The sequence below is a fragment of the Hesperophylax consimilis genome, chromosome 18, assembly GCF_061612785.1.
Source record: "Hesperophylax consimilis isolate HC1 chromosome 18, BYU_Hcon_1.0, whole genome shotgun sequence".
In the NCBI taxonomy this organism is placed as follows: domain Eukaryota; kingdom Metazoa; phylum Arthropoda; class Insecta; order Trichoptera; family Limnephilidae; genus Hesperophylax; species Hesperophylax consimilis.
Window position 1 is genome coordinate 21,813,319 of NC_142853.1, and position 24,877 is coordinate 21,838,195.

The following is a 24,877-nucleotide window of genomic DNA, read 5'->3' on the forward strand; positions in this document are numbered from 1 at the left end:
TAAGCATACTTCCATCTTACAGAAGAATTAAAAAAATATGGAACAAATAACATAGTGTATTTTAGAAAATAAGAACGTAACGGTTGCAATTTGAAATCGAACCAAGGATCTGTCTTACAGGGACAACGCCTTTAACCACTCAGCCATTGTGACTAAAGTTATTTTTGTCTATCTCATATTTCCATCTCCGAATTATTAACAATACTATCCTCAAATAATCTAATTTTCCCATATTTTCGATTCCCGGTTGTAATCATTTTAATATATCACAGAAAATCTTGTCTTGTTCTGTTGCGTTTAGATTCGTGTTTAGTGACCAGATGTGAAAAATCAGGTACATCCCCACCTTTCTCTTCCCCATCTCCTTCCCCTCCCAACTACCTTCAGCCTCACAACATAACCCAATTGTGGATGCCATAGTATCACTGGCTCCAGGCGGTTGGGAGCAGTTGGGACTCTTTTGCGGTTTCACATAAAAAATAATAATTAGTATTATTTTCTTCTCCAAAGATTAAATATTACATTGATGGGTATAACTTTCATATGTTATTCCAATAAAATTAAATATTTACAAGTTTCAGAGTTCACGGAAAAATGTTATTGCTGTCTGAAAATAGAATCATCTGACTTATATTATTTAAGATTTTCACGGCTAAAAGTAATTTTGTTATTTGTTTTTGGAGTGTTATGCCGTGTTGCGCTAACTCCTTCTTTAGCCAACATTATAGTGTCCATCATCAGGGCAGATGTGTAACGATATCCGAAACGTTTGCTAAAGGAGTTAGCGCAATACGGCATAACACCCCAAAAACAAATATCATCTGACTTGTTTTTATTTTCATTTTATGTGGATGGTTGTTTAAGTCTTTAAACATTTCAGGATTTTTTAGCTCTTTATTGTAACTCCGTACATATTTAAATATGAATTAAGATTTTCACGGTCAAAAGTATTTTTTTTTACAGTTTGATAATGGCCTCAAAAGCCGAAACAGCTGTCACATTAAAAAAACTGTAAAAATAACAGTAATACTTGCAGAACTTAATAATTATTATAACATTATTAAATTTGATTTATTTTAAAAAATTAAATGGAGTTCTACGAATTAAACACCAAAACAATAAATAAGAGTATTTTTGCTATTTGTTTTTGGGGTGTTATGCCGTGTTGCCCTAACTCCTTCTTTAGCCAACGTTTCGGGCAGCATTGCAGTGTCCATCATCAGGGCAGATGTGTTTGTGATTTGAGGTTGTGGTGAAATGTGAGCTATGTAAGAGGTTGTGATACCGTGTTGCCAGCTCCAACCCTCTGAGCTAACATTAACGTATCAATTTTTTATTTAAAGTGGTTTAAATAAAAAATTACGCGTTATTAAAATACGTATTATATAAAGTAGTATTAATTAAAGTACGCGTCCGTACATATTTTGTTATTTATTCATAATGTAAATTTGTCAAACAGATTTTTTACTAATCTTTTAAGCATAGATAAATCGATTATCGTAGAATTTAAGGTTATAAAAAAATATGTATTCATCCTCGGATTGTGTCAATCTTCACGTCAATGACAGCATTTTTAACAGCTGTAGTGTTAAATAAAATTTGCCCTATTCCCGCAAAGGTCGGTGTAGTCGAAATATAATAATTAGAGTAATCTTCGAAGAGGAAGCCATTTCCATGAAATGGAGATTATAATTATTTCTAGAAGGCTTCCCCTGGAATTGAAATAAGCATTTTAATCCCTCGCCTCATCAATGACCGGGGTATCGATTCTCCAATCCAGGCCGCTCGTGATCACCGTCGAAAGTAAATATATTGGTCGACATTCTTATTCTTGAGTATCGTCGAAGGTACATACTATCATACGCCAAACGTCAAAAGTTATTCCACTAGTGTTCGACCCACTCGTTGTTCGAGTGGAATGACTTCGTCGAGAATCGAGGCCCAGATAAATAACTAAATAATAACAGGGTAAATATTTAACATTCATCCCCTGGCAACAGGGTAGTATTTATACAGGATGGTTCAGGACGTACCCGACAAACTTTAACCAGCTATTCCTGATTTTATTTTTCGTTATTCTGTTTTACAATTATTATCAGTTCTGCAAGGAGAAAACTGACTCAAGACCACGCCCTACATAGTTCTCCTTAATTCCTTTATATCAAATCTATTTTTGGATTTTCTTGTTGTTTCATCATATAGGGAGGGATAATGCAATGCAATACATTCCATATTTCAGAGTAAAATAAAATAAAAATACAATAAATAAAATATTAAGCCGTAAAAAAATTTGTTATTTTACTATAATGTATCAATTTTCAAACATAGTCTTTTAAAAAATAATATAAGAATATTTTTTACAAGAAAATTATTTTAATTCTAAATTTGAAATGTGTATTAATTTTGTTTTAATTTCTTAGGACTAATTTTGACAAGTGCAGTCAGATTTCGTGATTTTTTAATAACATGCGCTTTTTAGTAACATGCAATATTATCAATCCTAAAATTATAATACCTCGTGATTTTTCACATGTCTGCGCTAGTTTATAATAATACTAATACACACTAGGAAACAATGCCGATTATAATATTGATATGGGCCGACATGTGGGGAAAAATATGAACATAAAAAAGTACTAACCTTAATCGAGAAAAAAATAAACAATCGTGCGGGGTTCAGTAAAGCTTACAATTTACAATACAAATATTTAAGCGGTTAATAAGCAAAATGTAAACGATTCAACTTTTAGTAGAAAGTGATGCCCGAGGCGCTATTTGCTGTTAAACTTAGTTACTGCATTGCTAAACTCAATTAAATATGTAAACAAAATATCGTGTCAACTGTTTTAAATTTCGTTCATGAGATATTAGTGGCTCATAACTGGAGTTTCTCGAACACGGGAAAATTATTTCCGAGACCATATTCATATAATTTTTAAGGCATCTCGTTTTCCTTGCATTAATCAATGCATAAAAAAATAAAAGATAGACGAAAAATTATGGTGTTAATATATCACATCGTCATAAAAGCCGACCAACTCTAAACACTACGACACTAAAAGTGCAACTAAAGAATGAATGAGGTGGTCAAAAGGGGGAAGTAACGAAAGAAAGAACAAAATGTTTGCTTTGTTAGCCCTAACTACAACTAAAATGTTTACTCTGTTAGCCCCAACTACAACTAAAATGTTTACTCTGTAAGCTCCAACTACAACTAAAATGTTTGCTCTGTTAACCCTAACTACAACTAAAATGTTTGCTCTGTTAACCCTAACTACAACTAAAATGTTTGCTCTGTTAACCCTAACTACAACTAAAATGTTTGCTCTGTTAACCCTAACTACAACTAAAATGTTTGCTCTGTTAACCCTAACTACAACTAAAATGTTTACTCTGTTAGCCCCAACTACAAGTAAAATGTTTTTTTCTGTTAGCCCTAACTACAACTAAAATGTTTGCGATGTTAGTCCTAACTACAACTTTTTGTAGTAAAATTTTGCCAGTTCCACGAGAATAATGCTAAATTCGAATTTTCGTACCTTCAATTTCCGGTATTTAAAATAAAAAGTAATACTATGCATTCTAAATATTTCTTCGTCTATGGTTTTGATAAGCTTAAAAAGCCATAAAATAAAACGAAAACGCATACATTTTTCGATAAAAAAACGACGTTCCGCGACTTTTTTGGTGCAAAATACTAAGAAGTTATTATAATCGCTTTTATAACAAAATAACACCGATTTTACTGAAAAATAAAAACCGCTTTTCCCAAATAAATAATGCTAATTTAACATATAAACAACGCGAATTTCACCGAAAAATAAAAATACGAAATTTTCGGGTTCCTACTAATAAGTTATCCAATTTATAAATTTTAAGTGAAGGCATATTCATGCATTCTAAATTATTAGCATGACCTTAATATCAATTGCAATATAATGAACCATCACGATGTTTCCCGCAGGGGTGGGCAGAGAAGATGGACCGCCAAACAACTCAGTCTTGGCATATACTCCTTGCCTCATTCACATTCATACATCATCTTCTGTTATTCCGACTCTTGACGTGGCCCGAGACGTGTATCTGGTTTACTTGATCGTCCCAAAAGTGTTCTGCGGATTAGAAAAAGTTTAAGAACCACAGACATAGATGATAGAGCACGCGCACAGAAAAAATACAAGGCTGTTTCTTCCTAATAGCGTATGCGTAAATACTACATATCAGTTGTGCAATAACAAATTATCACAAAATTATGTAAACTTGAATGCATTTTTTCATGATTTATATTGACACCGTTTCATAAACTGTGATTCATTTTTTGTTCAAGTTATTCCTTTGAAAGACTGCATAACTTGGCACAGAAAGTTGATTACGAAATTGCTTTGAAACAGGATTAAAGATATTATATATACCTCATTAAAATTAAAGTTTTCATGAATTTTACAAGTTACGTAATCAGTATAGTCACGTTACAAAACTCATGTCATATATTATTTCATTGCTTTCAAGCAATATAATTCGCAAGTATATCACGTTTATTAGTAAGGCCTTTAAAGTCTAAACAGGAATCATGGACCGGGTAAGAAATCTCCAAGCGACCCTGTCGAGTCGGCATAGTAACACAAAAAAATTAAGCATTTCTCATTATAGTGATTTATTTTTGGGTTATTATGCCGTCTTCAGCTAACGTTTCGCACAGTCTAATAGTGTCCATTATAAGAGCAGAGGAATTTCAGTATAATAATCGGTTACATCATTGTGGTTTTCGGCGTTTAGTTTTGGTGTAGCCGTCAAGTACCCGATACCAAGAAGAACTGTTAAGCTTAGCCTCGTCGTCTCTATTATGTTTTTTTGTAGATTTAATTGCCTCCAAAAAAGGCCAATTCACATATACAAGGCGATATTCGTTGCTGTCGGTAGCGAAACCCGAATGGGTATGCGGTATTCTCATTGTTCAAACCTAGGCGGATATCGCTTCCGCTACGGGTAGCGTTGATTTTCGCCTGTCTTCGCAGTATGGCGGAACTAGCGGGGTTCTAATTTCGCGCTAGCCGCCAAGGCGCAAAAATACACGACGGAATCCTGATTGATATTTTCGTCATAGCGGGTTCAGACCTTTCATTTTTGGTTGATAACTCGACACTTAAAAGCATATCGACAAGTCTGTACCTTCTTTTGACAAAGTTGATCAAGTTTTTAGTTAGAACTTTTAAAGTTGAACGCTGGTTCTATGTACGTTTCAGCTTTCTGCTGAACACAATTTGTTCAAAAGCTAAAACAGAGTTAGAATCGGCATTTAACTGGTAATTTTCAACTTTCAAAAATAAAAAAGGCGCTGGTGAATGGTCATTTAATCACGCGTGAATTTCTGCGAAACAACTGGGCCTAAAACACTAAAGAAACAAAAATTGAAATGAAATTCTATCATAATAAGGAACACGCATAACACTACAAAACAAATACATACAATAGAATAATATGATTCACAATATATTTATCCTATAATCGAATTGACTGTGAATTTAAGTCATTAGACTCGTGCAACGCCGGGTAAATAACGAAGCCAGTTATTTATATTAATGTCGTAAAAGTGTTTTAAAGTACGTAAATCTATGTCCTGAATACAAGAGGCGGAACTTACTATGAAGAAAGGGGCACTTACTATGTTTAGTTTTTTCTAAGATGAATTCGATCAAATCACTGAAGATATAAACTGATAATATGACTTTAAGTTAGAACAACTAAAATTGAAACATCAGAACCCGCTATTACTTACAGCGGCAATATCCGAATAGAACTTGCTCACACACGCTATTACTGCATACCGTCAACTTTCATTCTCTCTCTGCCAATTCCATGCTTCACTGGCATTAATCAGGGATGAATTTAGAACTCAATAATGAACTGCTATTCTCACTTCCTTTGACATAATATATTTTCTAGCGACTACTGAATTCAATTCTTTAATAATAAAGTTTCCCGCTTTCACCTTTCTCTCAATGTCAGCCAAGTTATGTTGTGTACGTGAAGCTGTATTATGTTACCAGACAACCCTTGCAAGAATAATTTATGTCTGCTCCAATTTCACCGCCACTGAAATCGCCGAGTGGATACTGAATTGGAACGACACTTGTTTGTCTAGACAGAAATATAGGCTTTTACGTTTTGCTGCTTGCCCCTGAGTTTGTAAGGGCGTGTATTTAACGTAAATATATATTTTTTTAAATCATCAAAAATACAATTCTACACCGTGATGTTCTCAATTCATGCTTCATTTCTATGTATCGCAAGAATAAACATTTAATTTGCCCATTGACCAGTCAGTGGCTGAGTCGGCATCGCGTCCGAGTCTAACCCAAAGCATCGCGAGTTCAATTTCTCGGAAGGCTACATTGGCTTCCTGTGGTGGTAGTAGGAGATTTTCAAATATTGTCAGGTTATTCGTAATCAGATAATATTTGTCAATTCTAAATATTCAAATCAATTTTTTTTTTAAATAGTGAAAATGTCACACTAACCTTTAGGTATTAAAAAATGTAATAATTCTAAATAGCAGTTTATAAATGCAGTTTCGGCACATGCTGTCTTATTTTATTCTGTGCTGGCATAAAATAAAAACTTATTCTATGCGCGTTGGTATAGTTAAACCGGGCGCAAAGCCGTTTTACTTTAATCCCAGAGAGAGGGAGTACGTGATGGCATCGTTCTAATATCTTTGTTTCATACAAGTGTGAGAAGGAAGATGACGATAGTCGATGACGTACGTGCGATGTCTGTCTGGGACTACTTTACCCATACCGATGTTCACTATTCCGACCTTAAGCGCGACGTAATATTTACACCGCGTTTGTAAGGCTGATAATGTATACATGTTAAGGAAGTACAACTCATAGGTATGCATTAGAGTTCCAGTCGAAAAGGTGGTATTCGGCATGACTAGATGACCCCAGAGGGAGAAATAATCAATTGTGCGTAAACGTAAACGCCCAGTGATGAGCAATTTACTCATCTTTGTTCCTAGCGCCAATTTATGAAGTGAAATTAAGCGCCATAGGAAGATAATTAGATTTCATTTCAAAGATTATTTGGTTTGAGTGGATGACCCGTTAACGGCATCTGTGTAAAAGTTACCAGTAGAAGGAGAGATCGGGGGGATGAAGGGACGGAGCGCCGTCTCCATGGCAACCGGACCGAAGCGTCGCGCGTCGTCCCGTCGCCATAACGACGCTCCGGCCCAATGACGTCACGCCCGGTTGCAACCACCCCCAAGTGACGTCTGGTCTGGGCTGGGTAGGAGGTACAGAGGGTAGTGGGTGGAATCCAATTTAAATGGGCCGTGTTATTGCCTAAAATAATGTGTAACTCTGTCTGACCTTTTGGAAAAAATTCTAGAATGATTTTTACATGTGTCCTTATTTTGCTCTCCGTATCGTTCAGAAACAAATCAGGAAGAAAATTAACACTTACGCTGTATCTTACTTACTTAAGGAATTATTTAAAGTTTAAGCAAGGTTGTCACCATTTTCAAATTATTCCGAATAATACGTATGTAAGTAATCTAAAATTTTTATTTTTTTGATAATACGTAAGTAAGTAATCTAAGATTTTTTTTATCACAGTATCTATTTGCAAGAAGCATCGGCCAGTGACATGTCGTGACTCCCAACATCGTTTTTGCCATATTAATAAATATATTTATTGAAATTTCCACCTGTCTTTATACATACGAGTATAAGGACGGCTTGTTTCACAATATTTGAACAATTCATCTAATTTCAAAGTTGATTTTCAAGTTCTGTGAAGGTTCTATCCAAGTTTTGTTACTAGTTCAGTGTTTTGAAGCAACCGTTTAATAATCAAATAATAATAGAACATGAACAGAACATGAAACACAACTTTGGAATTTTAACAATTCATAAAGTTTCAAAGTCGATTTTACAAGTTCTGTTGTTATATCCATTATTGGCCAGTTATTTTACAAAACTGAAATGATGAAAGAACTTGAATAAAACTTTCACAGAATTTGAAATTCAACTTTGAAATTTTATGATTTGTCAAATTCTGTGACACAATCTTTTACCTGGTATTTTATTCTGACTTAAAAAAAACCTTGAAATATTTAAAATACAGGTATTTTAATTGTAATGAAACCCTTTTGTTCTGGAAAATCAACAGACGGCGCGTCCTGATACCACCCCATATGAGTTGGGTTGGGGGTGGGAGGATTTAGGGGTGGTTGTGGTGTCGATATTTATTCACAAGCGGCGGAGATTTAGAGAGGTGGCACGGAGAAAAAAGCCTAAATATTTTAACAAATCAACTTTTGTTTATTGCTACAATATTAACACGTAATAGACTCGTTTTAAGATTAAAAAATGGTCTAAATAATAAGTATGCATACAGTAGAGCCTTGATAATCCGATCGAATGAAAAACAACATCTGTTCGGACTGGCGAAGCGTTTGGATTATAGTATGTTGGATAGAAAAAATAAACACCAGTTCCATGAAACTTAATGAAAGTGAAGTTGCAGACATTCCATCTTTCAAACTATCCAATATGGCGCACATTTGCACTATGGTTAAAGTTCTAGGTTTTCGTTTTGAAGGAACCATGTTTATAACCTGACCGTGCAGCACAGAGAAGCGTGGACACGGCACAAGAGCTCTTACTAACTCTACAGAAAAACATAGCGTTAGCGGCTCCGGTATGAGGAGAGGGCTCGTTTGGCAGTTCGGATTACAGCGACGTTCGGATTATCAAAGATCGCCATGTCTTTTCGAATCCTCATCTTCGCCAGTTCATTCACCTTCAAAACTCAACACCCCCAAATGGGTATGGCATATTTCCACTGCATCCGAGCAATTTATACTATGGCTTCTACCTGAAAACGTGCTATGACTTGTTCCAGGTACCACAGAGCTAGAACAGCATAACCATGACAAGAGGAATGGTGCTATTGAATGAAATTTCTAAAAAAATTGAAATATTTTTGTAATAACCTCAAAACTTGTCTGTATACATACTTATCTTCCCAAATATTTAAAATTAGAAATCTTGTACGGTAAAACAATTGAAACTAACTAACTAACCATCACGCCGTTTCCCCGCAGGGGTAGGTAGAGAGGACGGCCGCCAAACAACTCGGTCTTGGTACACACTTCTTGCCTCATTCACATTCATACATAGTCTAATACATACTCTTCTATTATTCTGAATTTTGAGATAGCCCGACTCGAGTATCTGATTCACTTGATCGTGCCATGTCTTCCTCGGGCGTCCCCGACTTCTGCTACCATTCGCATAATATATTCTCCTTACACTCATTTCTTCGCTCATTCGCTCTACATGCCCAAACCATCTGAGCGTCCCTTTCATCCCATCAACCTTGCACTCTTTGCGGATCTCCAAATTTCTCACACGATCATACATGGTTTTACCACACATACGCCTTAGGGATCTCATTTCGACACCATTCAGTCTACTTTCATCCTTTCTTTGCCAGTTTCATGCCTCACTTCCATACATCAGGGTAGGTAGAAGCACTACTTCAAGAATATCCAATAAATAGTGTGAATTTGGGGAGAGAGGTATAAAAGAGAAGTTTTTTTTTCAATCTCGATTTAACACATATTTTTCAACGGGTTAAGTTTACTGTTATAACCCCCTGTGGAGAAGGGACCGAAAGAAAATTCTTTGAGGGAATTCGGATCTTTCAGTTGAACACTTTCAGTGCTTTTCAGAAAACAAGTTTAAGTGTTAAGAAGAATCGATCACACGTTTCCAAATGGTTTTCAAAAGTTTTCCGTCGCTAATGGTTTATCCGCAAGACGTCGCCTAAAGCTCTTTTTACCGAAGGTTTGAAGATTATTGGGAAATTGTAGCTTTTTTAAAGCAGAATAAAACCTATAAATTTATATTTTTATAATCTATGAAATGCGTAAGTATGAATGATAAAATTAACGTATGATTCGAACTTGAAAATTGACTTCATCATTAAAATGAATAAATACATTATATCTGATGTATCGATTTTATACAGGGTTTTCCAATAAGAGGTGTTTTTTTTATAGTGAATACCTCACAAGAGTCCCAACTGCTCCCGTCTGGAGCCAGTGAGACTATGGCATCCCCAATTGGGGGATGTTGCGAGGCTGAAGGTAAGTGGGGAAGGGAAAGAGGAAGGTGGGGAAGTACCTAGCTATTCAGATCTAGTCACTAAACACGGCTATTTTGAATAGCCCGCTATTTCGGTAGATGTTACTTTTGAAGCTTTCATTTTTTGTCATTTGACAAGTAGAAACAACGCCATTAATAAAAATGAAACGATACACGCTTCAACAACGCATTGAAATTATTAAAATTCACTTGAGTGAATCAAATGCAAATCATCTTGAGTGATGAGGCCCATTTCCACCTCGGTGGCTTCGTCAACAAGCAAAATTGTCGCATCTGGGGCTCGGAAAACCCAAGAGTTATTGTTGAAAAGCCTCTCTATCCTCAACCACGTTGAGGATAGCGAGGCCTTAGATTGAACCTTTACATTTTCGAAAATGAGGCTGGAGCAACAGTTACGGTGAATGGATTGCGCTATCGAGAGATGATTTTTTATGGCCGGAATTGGATGGTATTGATCTGGACAACGTTTGCTTTCAAAAAGACGGCGCTACGTTCCACACAAGCAACGAAACCATTGATCTTTTACGATTGAATATCAAAATAACGCCTCTTATTGGAAAACCCTGTATAACTTTAACAAAATTAAATATATTATAATAAAAAAAATGTTTCTTTTATTTGTTTGACCCGTTTTCGTCTCAAGTTTATAACCACAAGCACAAACACGATTTTGTTTTTAATGCCACTTTATTGTATATATTTGCAATATAAAAAACCAACCGGTTTCGGATCACCCTGAACCTTTATCAGGGTTATTTAAAAACATATTGTATAAAATATATTTATAAAAAATATAACTAATTTTAATGTTAAATAATCTAACCCAACATAATCAAACCTGCATAATTATCTACCAGTTTATTTACTATGCCTTGTCGAACATTTCTATCAAAAGCATCCGCAAAATAAGCAGCTTGGTAAAACAACAACACTACGTTTACGAAGTGCAAACACGCGGACATGAATAAATAACGCTATTCGTGTTATGCTCCCCGGGCAGAAAAGTTTATGAAAAATTAAATTTACCTTATCGTGGAAATTTATAATAGACGTAAGGAAATGGCTTAACTAATTGAAGTCGTCAGGTAATTTGTGTAAAGGTAATACAGGATGCTTATGTTATTTCCGCAAAGTAACAATGAAGTAATCGTGTTATTCGCGCTAAGTAACACGGTAAACTACTCGGTGAAGTAACAAAAAGCGCCCTGTAACCTAGCGGTGGTCCATTCTATCGCCATACATGATTACATGGATATTGGACGGACTGCCTTTTATGAAAGCCCCCGACGGGGATAATGGCTGATTGAATACGCCACACAGCAGGGTTCGGTTCCGAAACAGGGTCAAAACAGAAACTTTGAACAGGGAATGGGTAGTTGAGTTAATTACTTGGGTGGTGCTAACAATAATGCCACTTCCTACATATCTGTTGTTGTCATGGTTGGCGGAAAACCAAATAATTATACAAAAGCTTGTGTTGACCGTTGACATACATGCCTTCCGAAAACCACACAGGATATGTAAATAATGTAGTTGAATTTCATGAAACAACACATAGGCCCACGATAAGAAATACATTTTAGTAGTTCTGTGAACAGTAGACCTAGCGTGTAGTATGTTTCTAATTAAATCATTTAAGAGGAATCTACAAGCTAAAAATGTGTATATTCGTGGTATACCTTATATCGTAGGTAATAGGCATTAAAATCGCTTGACAAACGGAGTCTAGAAACGTTCGATTTCAAGCCAAAAACTGGTTTTTATTTATTTTGTACATAATTTTATAAGAAATCAAAAAAGTTAATCAAGTGAAACTGTCACAGATAATATTAGCTATAATACTGTATTTTTTTAAAGTTGTTTCCTTTACGCGTTCATACATTTCTATTGAAAAAATATTTTTTTTAGTAGTTTGCATTTATATTTTTTATTGAGTAATTTACATTTTTATTTGTATTCTACTAAAGCGAAGCGAAATGAAAACCTTCAATTTATCTAAAGCACCTTTGTTGGTATTCATAATGTCCACCAATTCGTTATAAAGATTAATCAAAATAGTGATTTGGCATTAAGCTTCGCCTTAAATCAAAACCAAATTTCATCTGAAATCATAAGATTTGTAAGTAGGTACTGAAATATTTACCTACTTAATAATAATTTGTACTTCAACTTTTTTCTTTCAAAATTTATTCGGCAGGTGGGTGGGGGTACCATAATATAAAAAAGACCAGCAAAATAAGTAACATTTTTATAACTTATAGTTAAGAGTATCAAGTGGAAATAATAAAATAAATTACTGCACATTAAGGTATTGTCGTCATGTTGAAATTCAACTACAAACCAGAGATAAACGTGTTTAAATTTATAAAATTTGGTCAAAAAACTCAACAGTGGCATTTTTTAAAAGCACGATAATAATAATTATTCAGATATCCAAGATTATGGTAAATTTTAACCGCACATTCTCAACGATATCTTTTTAAGGCTGATAAACAATTATATCACTCGTATAGTTAGTTATAATGGGTGTACCTAGTACTTACCTATTACCGGCTACCTACGTATTTGATTACAATATAAGATGGCATCAGTAAATCATTCCTTATCGATATATCGACCTATGACCTTATCAGTCTCGTTAAAGAACTCAACTCTTATCGACAATTATAATAATGACAGGTAGGTAGGTGTATCCCAATACGTATTTCTAAAAGCATGTGGTTGACTACAACTAGTGACTAGTGACGTGCACGGTAAAGCATTTTATAATCGAACGTTTCGAATAGTACAGGGTTTTCCAATAAGAGGTGTTATTTTGATATTCAATCGTAAAAGATCAATGGTTTCGTTGCTTGTGTGGCACGTAGCGCCGTCTTGTTGAAAGTGAACGTTGTCCAGATCAATACCATCCAATTCCGGCCATAAAAAATCATTAATCATCTCTCGATAGCGCAATCCATTCACTGTAACTGTTGCTCCAGCCTCATTTTCGAAAAAGTAAGATCCAATGACTCCGCCGGACCATAAACCGCACCAAACAGTCACACGTTGAGGATAGAGAGGCTTTTCAACAATAACTCTTGGGTTTTCCGAGCCCCAGATGCGACAATTTTGCTTGTTGACGAAGCCAGAGGTGGAAATGGGCCTCATCACTCAAGATGATTTGCATTTGATTCACTCAAGTGAATTTTAATCATTTCAATACGTTGTTGAAGCGTGTATCGTTCCATTTTTATTAATGGCGTAGTTTCTACTTGTTAAATGTCATAAAATGACAGCTTAAAAGTAACATCTACCGAAATAGTGGGCTATTCAAAATAACACCTCTTATTGGAAAACCCTGTACATATGAGTCTTGACATGTTTCAAATTTCAGGAGGCCAAAAGAGGAATTAAAGACGCAATGTTTTTGTTGTTAGTCAAGCTATCAGCTTTTAACTCATTTATTGGTTTGGTATTGTAAGCCATATAAATGGGAAAACCTTTAAAAAGAAACATTATTATTTATTTTCTATTTTGTTCGCTTTTGTGAATAGCTCATATATTCTCACAGAAATCGTTGTCTTCATTACTGTCACGGTGAGAAATATAATATAAACCGTGTTAGAAAGAGAAAACACCACGCTTTATATTTCAGGTACTTCCCAACCATTCTCTTACCTATCTCCACTACCATTAACATACCCCGATCGGGTATGCCTTAGTCCTTGGCCCAACTGGCTCCGGAAAATTTGGAGAAGTTTATACTCGGAGAAAAATGAGTAATGCTGATTTATTAAAATCCTGTTAAAAAGGTGATAGCAGGCCATTTCATAATAAGCTATAAGTACTTTTCTTATATATCGGAACACATGATCAAGCAACTGCGTTTATCTTGTTATTATAGAACGACGAAATCTGAAAATTACATTTCTTTTTAGTAGGTTCATACCTACGAACAGCGTCTATAGGCAACGCATTTACCTAATTTATTATACATGTAATAATAGAACTCGGAGAAAGTTAGAGAACAAAAAACTATTTTGCCATGCTTCATTAATCTAGGCTCTAGGCCCGTTGTATCGGATCGATGGTTTTTTGCGTAGCTCCGAAATGAGATTGGCCACAGAACACAAAGTCCGCAGAATAGAGCAGTATGTCAAAAGTAATTGGTTTCTTTTTGCACTTGCTATTTGGATATTTATGTAGGTAAAATACTTGCAAATCACGATTAGCCAAAAATAATTTGGTCAGGCGGTGAATCGTAGTGGAGTACGGACTTACATATTGAGTACATACTGGAGAGAAATATATACTGCTTTAAATTCGAATGAATGAAAAAAGCTGGAATACCTACTATAGAAAACAAGAGTTACACAGTTTTTCTTTTTAATTCAGTGTAATATAAGACGTACGGAATCTCTCCTTCTTTCGCATAAACGGCGAGTTTTAAATAAGAGGTTATAGCGTGTTATCAATGCCAAGACTATATCAGAATATTCTTTGGTGAAGTACCCGATCTTTGTAACCGGTTCACGAACCACCGATGTGCGATCGGGTTACTTTTTCAAAAAAGATTCGATTGTCAGCCCTGTGTCCCGTGATGGTTATCGGTGTGGCGAGCGACCATAGATGTATGAATTTTGTAGACCAGGCATTTCGAATCTCTTCATCGAGATCAAATGATCGTTACCTAAGTCAAACAAAAGTACCCGATCAAAGATCGGGTGGCTGGTACTCGGGTCTCGTAACATAAAAATAAGAACATGATTCCGATGATTTTCTTCGGCTTTCTTTTGTTTTGCTCGTGCACATTCTTCTCTTCTATTCTGCGTACGTTACTATTTCATACATGGATTAATATTGTCGCAACTAAGTTTTATTTGTTACTTTTTTTATAGGGCGGAGACAGTTTACATATAGTTCCCGTGAGCACTTAGGCAATGCTATATCCTATTCTACCTCATTCCTTTGACAGCAACCCGGTCCCTTTTATAAAGTTCACCGGGGTTGTCATTGTATATGAGGCTATGTCTTCTGGTTCCACAATGTGTCCCAGGTCTTATCTCTCATCTCCAATCCTCCTTGGTTCCCTGAAAGCCCCGCGAGGGAAGAGAGCCTCATCTCTCCTTTCCACCACCCATTTGGTTCTCTGACGGCCCAACAAGGGAAGAGTTCACGGAAGGCCCCACGACTTGTCACACTACCCCTTGGTTGCCTGAAGGCCGAACTACTTGTAACTTTAAAATCCCTTGAAATATTTGTAATGTTTTTTCAAATCAATTAATTTGACCAAATTGAATCAGTAAAAGGTTACAAACGAGCTCTAAGCAGTAGGTCTGCAGTATGACTACAGTAACCCTCCACCGATTGGTAGAGTCCGCGGCCGGTACAAACATAAACAAATAAATACAACAAATAACAAGTTCTGTTGGTCAAGGACAAAGACGAGCCAGAACACCTGAACGTACAAAGCCGCAACCACCGAGTAGATAATGTACACTAGAAATGCCTTCCATGTAAATTTCAATGGTAACCAATTTCGCCACTGACTTAATACATTTTGGTTCAAGCCCATTTAACAAGATACTTCTGACATCACATATCGCTATTCCATTTGATCGAAATGAAAATTTTGTAATGACGAAGAAAGAAAGTTCTACATAAAAAGCAAAGAATGGTCAGACTTTTGGACCATGAAACGCGCCCAAAACGCATTTCTTGTGTTCAGTACTGTATAGGGGCAACGGTAGAGCTCGGAGCCGAGAGCACACGCCAACTGTAAAAAAACTAGTTAATTTCAATAATACGTTTGACATTGAAATTTTAATGTTTGGACACGCTGGTAAAAATCTGCTAGTTGCTAGTGGAATCATTACTGGAACATTATCACTATACTGATTTGATCTGAAATTGTTGCAATAATGAATGACGTAGCTGGTATTTTTAGAAGATATCGATTCAGTTGTTTCATCTTTAAGTTGTGGGTTTATCCAAAACTTCACATTATTTTGTGTTATGAATACAGTTCTAACATTAATTTTCACTTTCCAAATAGTCCAAGAAGTACACTATTGGGGCAGTGGGGCCGTGGGGCCAGTTTTCGGTCATGTTTTGTAAATTCTTTTTTTTTTATAGTTTCGCACATGACTCAAACAGGCTAAGCAAATAGATCGTGAGATGACATCACTAAACATACAGCATCTACTGGAAATATCAACAACAGGCTAGTGGTGTGAAAGTCGCTGGGGTAACAATTTCATAACTTTTGTTTGTTTGTGACGTGAGTAAAAAGCAAAATTCACTAAAGCTCGGCAAATTTCATTCATTTCGAGTATGGAATTTCATACAGAAACGGGGTACCCAAAAAAATAATTATAAAAATTTAAAATATAGTAATTGACGTATAAAAAAATGTATAAGTACCCAATACCTAGACCAAAAAATTGATAAATAATCAGAAATAGTTTTTCGTTTTTTTTTAAACAGGACGAGTATGGAATTTCATACAGAAACGGGGTACCCAAAAAAATAATTAGAAAAATTTAAAATATAGTAATTGACGTATAAAAAAATGTATAAGTACCCAATACCTAGACCAAAAAATTGATAAATAATCAGAAATAGTTTTTCGTTTTTTTTTTAAACAGGAGTCCTACTTAGGTACATTGAAATGGCAATTTTACATTAAATACCTACCTAATTAATTCACCTTTACATAAATGTAGGTACGTAAATGTTTCACTTAGTGAAATGTATCTTTTCCTGTAACACAATAAAGCAGGTATATATATATATATATTTTTTGAAAATTTGAATTGGCCATTTCCTAGAGAATAAGAATCAAAACCAACAACAAAAGCCGTTTGAGGTAGATAGTTATTTTTGTGAAAACGCTCCCCAATTTACGTCATTTAAAAATAGTAATGACAAGGTCTATAAAATAAGAATTTGTTTATTTAGCACACAAAAATTCATTCACAGAAATAATAAAATGTTCGCGTATAAATAAGCCAGCGTATGTGACCCATCCTGACGTCACATCCATTATTAATTTCTATAGAAATTCTACGAGTATTCAGGTGTGGAGTAGAGATGTTTCACACATTTGAAACACTCGAGTCGCTTGTAAGTATCTCCATGTACGATTGGTCTTTTAACATGACTGATACACTAAATGGAACAAAAATACTACCCGTGTCTTATGTATTTACGGTTAGAAAAACTTTTTAGATTATACATAATATGCCAATGTTGACCAATAATTATTATTATAGGATTTAATATTTTTTAATGAATTACCGACAGATGTTAAAGAAGCTAAAATCCTTGCTGCTTTTCGTGGGTTATGCCTAAATACGATAAAGAATAAATTTTTGATGTATTTAAAAGTGTCCTTAATTTAATAGAAATAAGTTAAAAAGGTTTATACTAGATATAAAAATGTAATTTTATAACTAAAAAATATAATACAAAAAAATATATTATCAATACAGCTGTCAGTCGTGGTCAAATCTTTTATGAGCGCCCTTGAGGTGATTTTGCACAAAAACGGCGCTATAAAAATCATCCAAATATTATTATAATTATACATTAGTTGCGGATGACATAAAAATCCATTTTTTTTAATGATAAACTAATGTTTATAAGACAAGGTTTTTATGCATAGCACAAAGGATAACAAATTATTATAAGCATTACTCGCCTGAAGTATCCGTACAAATTACTCGGGAGATATTTTCATTTTGTATGGATATTTAGTGAGTGGCGAGTAATTAATGCTTATAATAATTTGTTATAAAAATCCTACATTAACTTCGACGAGTAGTGCAGTTTTTGTTGAATGTGATAGCATTCATCAAATCTCACATACCACAATAGTTGATGCATTTACCAAAGTGTTTTTTTTTTACCCAGGGTAACTTATCTGCCAATTTATACACACTTGCTAATAACAGCTGTTGAACACGAGAAACAATGCAAGTGACAGTGACGGAGTGTGGATTTTTTTATTTATTTTTTGTTTTTAATGGAAAAAAAATGTTACCGGACAGCAAAGCGCCTATAACATTTTTTACTCCAAATGTGCTGAGGAATAGCTGGTTAAAGTTTGGCGGGTACTTGCCGATACAACATGTATAAGTAGGTAAAATGAGTAATTTCATGGATTGGCGAAAAACGAGTTTAAAAAATAATAAATAATATTCTGCATTATGAATAGATATAAACGGATCTGTGAATGCAGTTAACGATCATTCACAACGATAGGACAGATGATGGACACCGTAATGCTGTCCGAAACGTTGGCTACAGAAGGAGGTAGAGCAACATGGCACAATACCCCAAAATAAATCGCTATAATTCGTTTGGCCGTGAAAATCTCAAATCATAAGTGGAACAACGTTAAGGCGAAACTTAATGCCAAATGACTATTTTGATCTTTATAACGAATTGGTGTACATTATGAATACCAAAAAATATGCTTTAGATAAATTGAAGGTTTTCCTATCGTTTCGCTTGAGTAGAATACAAATAAAAAATTTAATTACTCAATAATAAATATAAATGAAAACTACTAAAAAAATATATATTTTCAATAGATATGTATGAACGCGTAAAGGAAACAACTTTTAAAACAGTATTATAACTAAGATTATCTGTGATAGTTTCACTTGATTATCTTTTTTGCTTTCTTATAAAATTATTTACAAAATAAATAAAAACCAGTTTTGTTCTTGAAATCGAACGCTTGTAGACTCCGTTTGTCAAGCGATATTAATGCCTATCACCTACGATATAAGGTATACCTAGAATATACACATTTTTGGCTTGTAGCTTCCTCTTAATCGGAATAAATAAATAATGATGGGTAATATTCGCAAGTCAGCTTAAAAAAAGCGCATGAAAAACTTTTAGAAAGTTTTTATGGGAGATCCCGAATTAACAACTAGATACAGATTAAGATGGCCGCAAATAAATAGATAAAATATTTAAAAAAAAAAGCTAAACCCGTCATGGAAATAAGCGAGCGGGCGATTTGCTCTCGGAACGGAGTATGACCAAAGAAAATGATGATGTTAAGGAATTGGTATTACCCATTATCTACTGTTGATTCTTGTAGCTATAGAGTTACGGTAAAATGCTACAAACGTTCACAGGTAGGTACTTAAACAAGAATCGATCAATAATTATTACTATGAAGGATGTGTTACGCTTTCTCATTTATATTAGAAATAACTAGTAGTTCTGTGAACAATAGACTTACGTCTAAAAAGTATCTCTCTAATTTAACAAATCAATGCCAAATTTTCCTCTGAAACCATGAGATATACAAGTAAGTACATACTTAAATACCTACCTACTTAATTAATTATAAACCATATAATATATGTAACGTTTTATGTAATTCAAATAAGGAATTATAAAAATTGTCCAAAGAAACGACGTGTTGACAATTTTTTTTTGAAACTTTCTTAAGGCACACAGGTACCATAATACTGAAAAAAAGCGAATAAGAAAGTCCAAATAAACGCGAAGATTTCACATTTGTAAAAAGAATCTTTAGCAGACCGTTAAAACGGCCACCATCTTGAAACGGAAGCGGAACGCACATAGTAAAATTTTCAACGTACAATCAACGTATCAATAAATGCTGCTGTTTTTGTGTCAATCGGAAATTCAGTTTCACAATTTCAAAATTTTCAATTGTCAACAAAATCTTATTGAATATTTATATGTATAATCTAAAACGTTAATATAAAATAACAATTCTAAGTTTTACTGCTTCCTCCACAACTCTGTAGTCCTGTACAAACACCGAGCTATCTACGCCCGTATATAGCGATCATGGTTCTGAAAACGCAGTAAAAAATGGCACAAATTAAAACATCGTATTAATCAACGCCCGATTTTATTCAAGTTTTAACTGAACCGTTGTTCGGATTCATGATCATCGAGTTAGTACGTGTACCGTTTTGCAAATTCGACTGAACATAGATTTATTATTATTTTTCTTGTAAAGAGAGCGCTAATTACAAGACCATCTCCAGAATATTTTGGCAGTTACAATTGATTTTCAAGTTCTGTGAAGGTTTAAGTTTCATTCAAGTTCTGCTATTGGTTCATTTTTATGGAAAAACTGGCCAATAAAATGATATATTAACAGATCTTAAATAGAATCATCACGAACTTGAAAATCATCAATGAAATTTGAAGAATTTTTCAAATTCTTTGAAACAACCCATCCTTAGTTGTAGTAATTCACCGATATGAGAAAAACTTTGGATTGTTTCAGTTTTTTTTCCTTCAAATTAGTGAATAAAAAGAACACACAAACTTTTATTGTACAAAATTTTCCAACGTTCAAAATACAAGTACAAGTAAATTAGGACGGGCTGATTCCCAAAATTTGAACAATTCATCAAAATTAAAGTTCTTTTACTTTCCAAGTTCTGTGAAACAACCCGTCCAAAGCCTGTTGTCCCCCTTTCCTGCAAAAAATGTGCCTTTACGAACCGGTTTCGTCATAGCAGTGAATCGATAAGGAAATGGTGTAAAATGATGTAAGGGTGTGAGTAACAACAACGATTTTTTTTTACAAAACATCTCTCAGATAGTTTGAATGTTTTATTTTAACCAACATAATATGAAAGTTTTTTTTGTAAAAAATTAAAAATATAACAATTGAATAACGTTTACGAATAGTTATCAAATATCACTTTGGAGAAGAATAATGCGTGATGGGGTTTATTAAGCTGTCAATGGCGTCAGATAGTTTGACCTACCCAATACCGGGTGAGAAAAATAAATAATTCAATGAGTTGTTTTGTAATTTGTTCGTTCGAGGCACCTGACAGTGTCACGATTATTTATCTATACAGACCGCTTCATTAATGGTTGAACGACAACGCTACAAAAAAATATATGAAAATAATCATTTGGTACGGGTTGTTTTGGAGAATTTGAACAATTCATCAAATTTCAACGTTAATTTTTGGTTTCTGTGAAATTCCTATTCAAGTTCTGTTATTATATTATATAAAAATAGAACTTGAAAATGAACGTTGAAATTTGATGAATTGTTAAAATTCTCCGAAACAACCCGTCCTCAGTCTCTAATGGTACGTATACATTTGGGAACCGAAACGCGAGCCGAGACACGAATTACGGGAAAGGAACGAAGCAACTGCAGGCGGCGTTTCGCGCCATTTGTGGTTGCTTCGTTCCTTTCCCATAAGTTGACATTCAGCTCGACAGTTCGGCTCGCATATGTATACGTAGCATAAAACGCCGAGATACAGAATGTTTCTGGTAATTTTAACTTGTTCGTACATACTGAGATCTCTTGAGCGGTGAGCTGTGGCACTGTAAAAAGTAAATGCAACTATTATCAGTTCACAACGTCATTTCTATAATGAGTTTTTTTTCGGAGTTACGTTGAATTTGGAAGAAAAATGTCAGGAACAAACGATAATATCATTTATTTCATTTTGCCAAGAAATACCAATACCATTTCTATATTAATTATAGCAAGTATACTATTAAATATAATGTTTATGATATTGTGAACGCTGTCAAGACTCAACAACTTTAATAATACATAGCCACGTTCATATTATAATAATTTGCATCGTATGCATCCAACGTCTTAATAATAAGTATCGGAACACAATTACTAACAAACGTGTTTTAAATTATACACAACTCGTAAACATCCATTTACCATACATTAATGTTTGTTTGTCAGTTGTGTACAATTTACAACACTCTATTAGTAAGGGGCAAGTGTTTAGTAAATGTATTATAACCGAGATGGGATAAACTATGAGTGGGTAGGAAAACTATTTAATCATTATTTGATTACTTCTATGACGCCATTTTCTTGAGGAAATCACCTCTAGGGCTGTTTTGCTTAGTATCTTCATCAACTGATCATAAAGAATCATAATTTTCAATATAAAATATGCTAAATTATCATCAATAGTATATTTTACAAGATAGAGAATCTTTATATGTATAAAATACGCTAGTATATTTTACAAGATTCTCTACCTTTATATAAAATACGCTGAGCTATTATCAATAGTATATTTTACAAGATTCTCTATTTTTATATAAAATACGCCCAAGCTATCATCAATAGTACATTTTACAAAATTCTCTATTTTTTTAAATACGCTAAGCTATCATCAATAGTATATTTTAGAAGATTCTCAACCTTTATATAAAATACGCTAAGCTATTATCGATAGTATATTTTACAAGATTCTCTACATTTATATAAAATACGGTAAGCTATCATCAATAGTATATTTGACAAGTTTCTCTATTTTTGAAATATTTGAAATGTGTAATATTTTTTGATTCTTTGAATTTGGCAATTAAAGTTACATTTCGTGATTTTTCGTTGGTAATAACTGGTATGTATATCATTCTAAATTTGTTGTTGTTTTTGTAGTTAAATAATGTTTTGAATACATCCGGATTGATCGTTAATTTACATAAAACAACATTGTATTTACAAAAACAGATTTCCTAATCTCAATATGAAAGAAAAACAAAGTTAGCATTGATTATTAGCAACCTGCAAAATGTTGCCAAGTGAAGAACTATCAATTAATCTATCTATCATCATAATATTATAGAAGAATGCATTTTTTATAATCTGAATGGGTAAATATAAATATAGATTTGTAAATCCGGGGGAAATTATTGCTTCACGCAAAAACATAGAGTAGGTACTGGGTACGAAGTACGTACTCCCATTGCGAACTGAAAATGTGTAAATCTAGAGTCATTATCTCTCTAAACATAAATTACTTTTGGTAAAGGCATTTGAAATATTACTCGTTATAAAATGCTGCAGTCCGGTTATAAATAGTCCACTCCACGGTCCACACACAAACGTAACGTTTATTCGTGAAACTAAAATAATTTCGTTCTGTTCCTGTGGGAAAGCATTTTCTAAAAATATGTTCACAAAATGTGTTTTTCAGACGTTATCAAGCGGACACGTGTTGTAATAATTACAGTAAAAATAAAAGTTGTCACCTAGTGATAGGGACATGTATTTTAATATGGTGCACTGTTGGTTTATACATATTTCCATGCAACTAAACACATTGCGATATTATTTACTAATTAAATAAAAAGACGCGGAGTGGCAAGAAGGACATATTCTTGAAATTTAACTGCGTCATGTTGTAGGCAATAAGCAGTAAGTTGAAGCAGCATAATAATGTATCTCACATAGTGCGGCCCGGCAATGGAATCGTTGATAAGAAATATTTCTCAGTGATAAGACCGCGAGGTGAGAATTGAGAATTCGTGAAGGACAATCAATCGGTTGGTTACGATTCGAAGCACAAACAATACAACTACTTGTTAGAATATTTATTAATTAATGAGTTGGCGAGACGAGTAGTTTGTTAGGAATAGCAGTAGATGCTAGCCTCGACTTTATAAACTACAATAAACAGATAATGTATCAACACGCGCTCAACACATCGGAGCGCGAGTGCTCAGAGCACAACATGACATGTGATCTACTACTTCTGTTCATCCACACATCTAATTTCGACGACGAATTTTCACTTCTTTATTTCCTGAAAGAAACCCCTTCCGCTATGCCATTAGTTAGCAGGAATCCGCGCTTCATTCCGCAGATGCAAAAATACATATTGAACACGAGAGGCAAACATAACCAAAATGTAACACTACACGAGCTGCAAACTCAAACAAATGTGTACATTACGTAATTAAGCGGACATTTTTAAACACAATTTTGTCACATGACCTTATATGAGTGCACTCTGAAGGCAAGGGACGGCTTACCACAAAACCTAGAGGTTCTGTAAAAGTAAAATATGCAATTGAACTTTAACCAAATTTAGACATACGTGAATCACAGAACAGATAGCTTTCTCACGACGTGGGCATACTACGTGGACACATATTTATGCAGTAAAACGATCCTGCACGCGAACAAAACTATCGCAAATCGATTCCCATATCATCTCTATTGCAAAATAATTCACTGCCTTTGACTTAAACTATTAAATATGCGACGAATATATAGGTCAAATTTCTTTCAGCCATTGTTAAAGTGCAGTGATGATCCAGCATTTTAGATATAAATCGTTGATTATAACATAACAGCTGTATAAAATACGACGAAACATACAAGAACATATAATTGAATCTCGACAAGGGGTATAAAATAGTGAAAAATCCTACCTTATCTTAAAATCGTATAATAAATGTTATCCAATACACGGCGAGAGCATTCCGCGTCCTTCACTATCAACAACACCCAGACCATAGAGAAAGATGCTGAATACATAAACATATGATAAATATAAACATTGCGCAGGTCTTCCACAGACTAAGTGTGCCTGTTCGAGGATAGTGAGCAAAATAGTGTCGGAGAAAATAATACCACCTAACAACAAAGTACTAAGTCAGCCCATCTATTGAAATGTAGGCCGTAGGTTCAGATACTCTCTTTTGTTTTAGGAATACTAGATTTACCTCTATTATTGATAAACAAAACTAATGGTTGAACAAAATAATCAAGTGGATAAACTTAATATTATTATTTATAAATATTAGTTTTATATATTTTCCATGGGAAGTTTATAACTTCATGGAGAAGGTGAACTTTTTTGGATTTATCAATTAATTTCAGTCAATTTACGGTAATGGATGCCTTATTAACTTTT

The 24,877-nt window shown here is 34.2% G+C and overlaps 1 protein-coding gene across 1 annotated transcript in view; it reads right to left on the reverse strand.

Annotated features, from left to right (window-relative positions):
- The window catches only part of LOC149415500 (uncharacterized), a 75,973-nt gene extending 51,498 nt beyond the window's left edge, over window positions 1–24,475 (reverse strand). Inside the window, exon 1 of the mRNA XM_089642681.1 lies at window positions 24,393–24,475. The gene's annotated coding sequence lies outside the window, so the exon portion shown is untranslated. The remainder of the gene's footprint in view (window positions 1–24,392) is intronic.
- Between the last annotated feature and the right edge of the window lie 402 nt (window positions 24,476–24,877).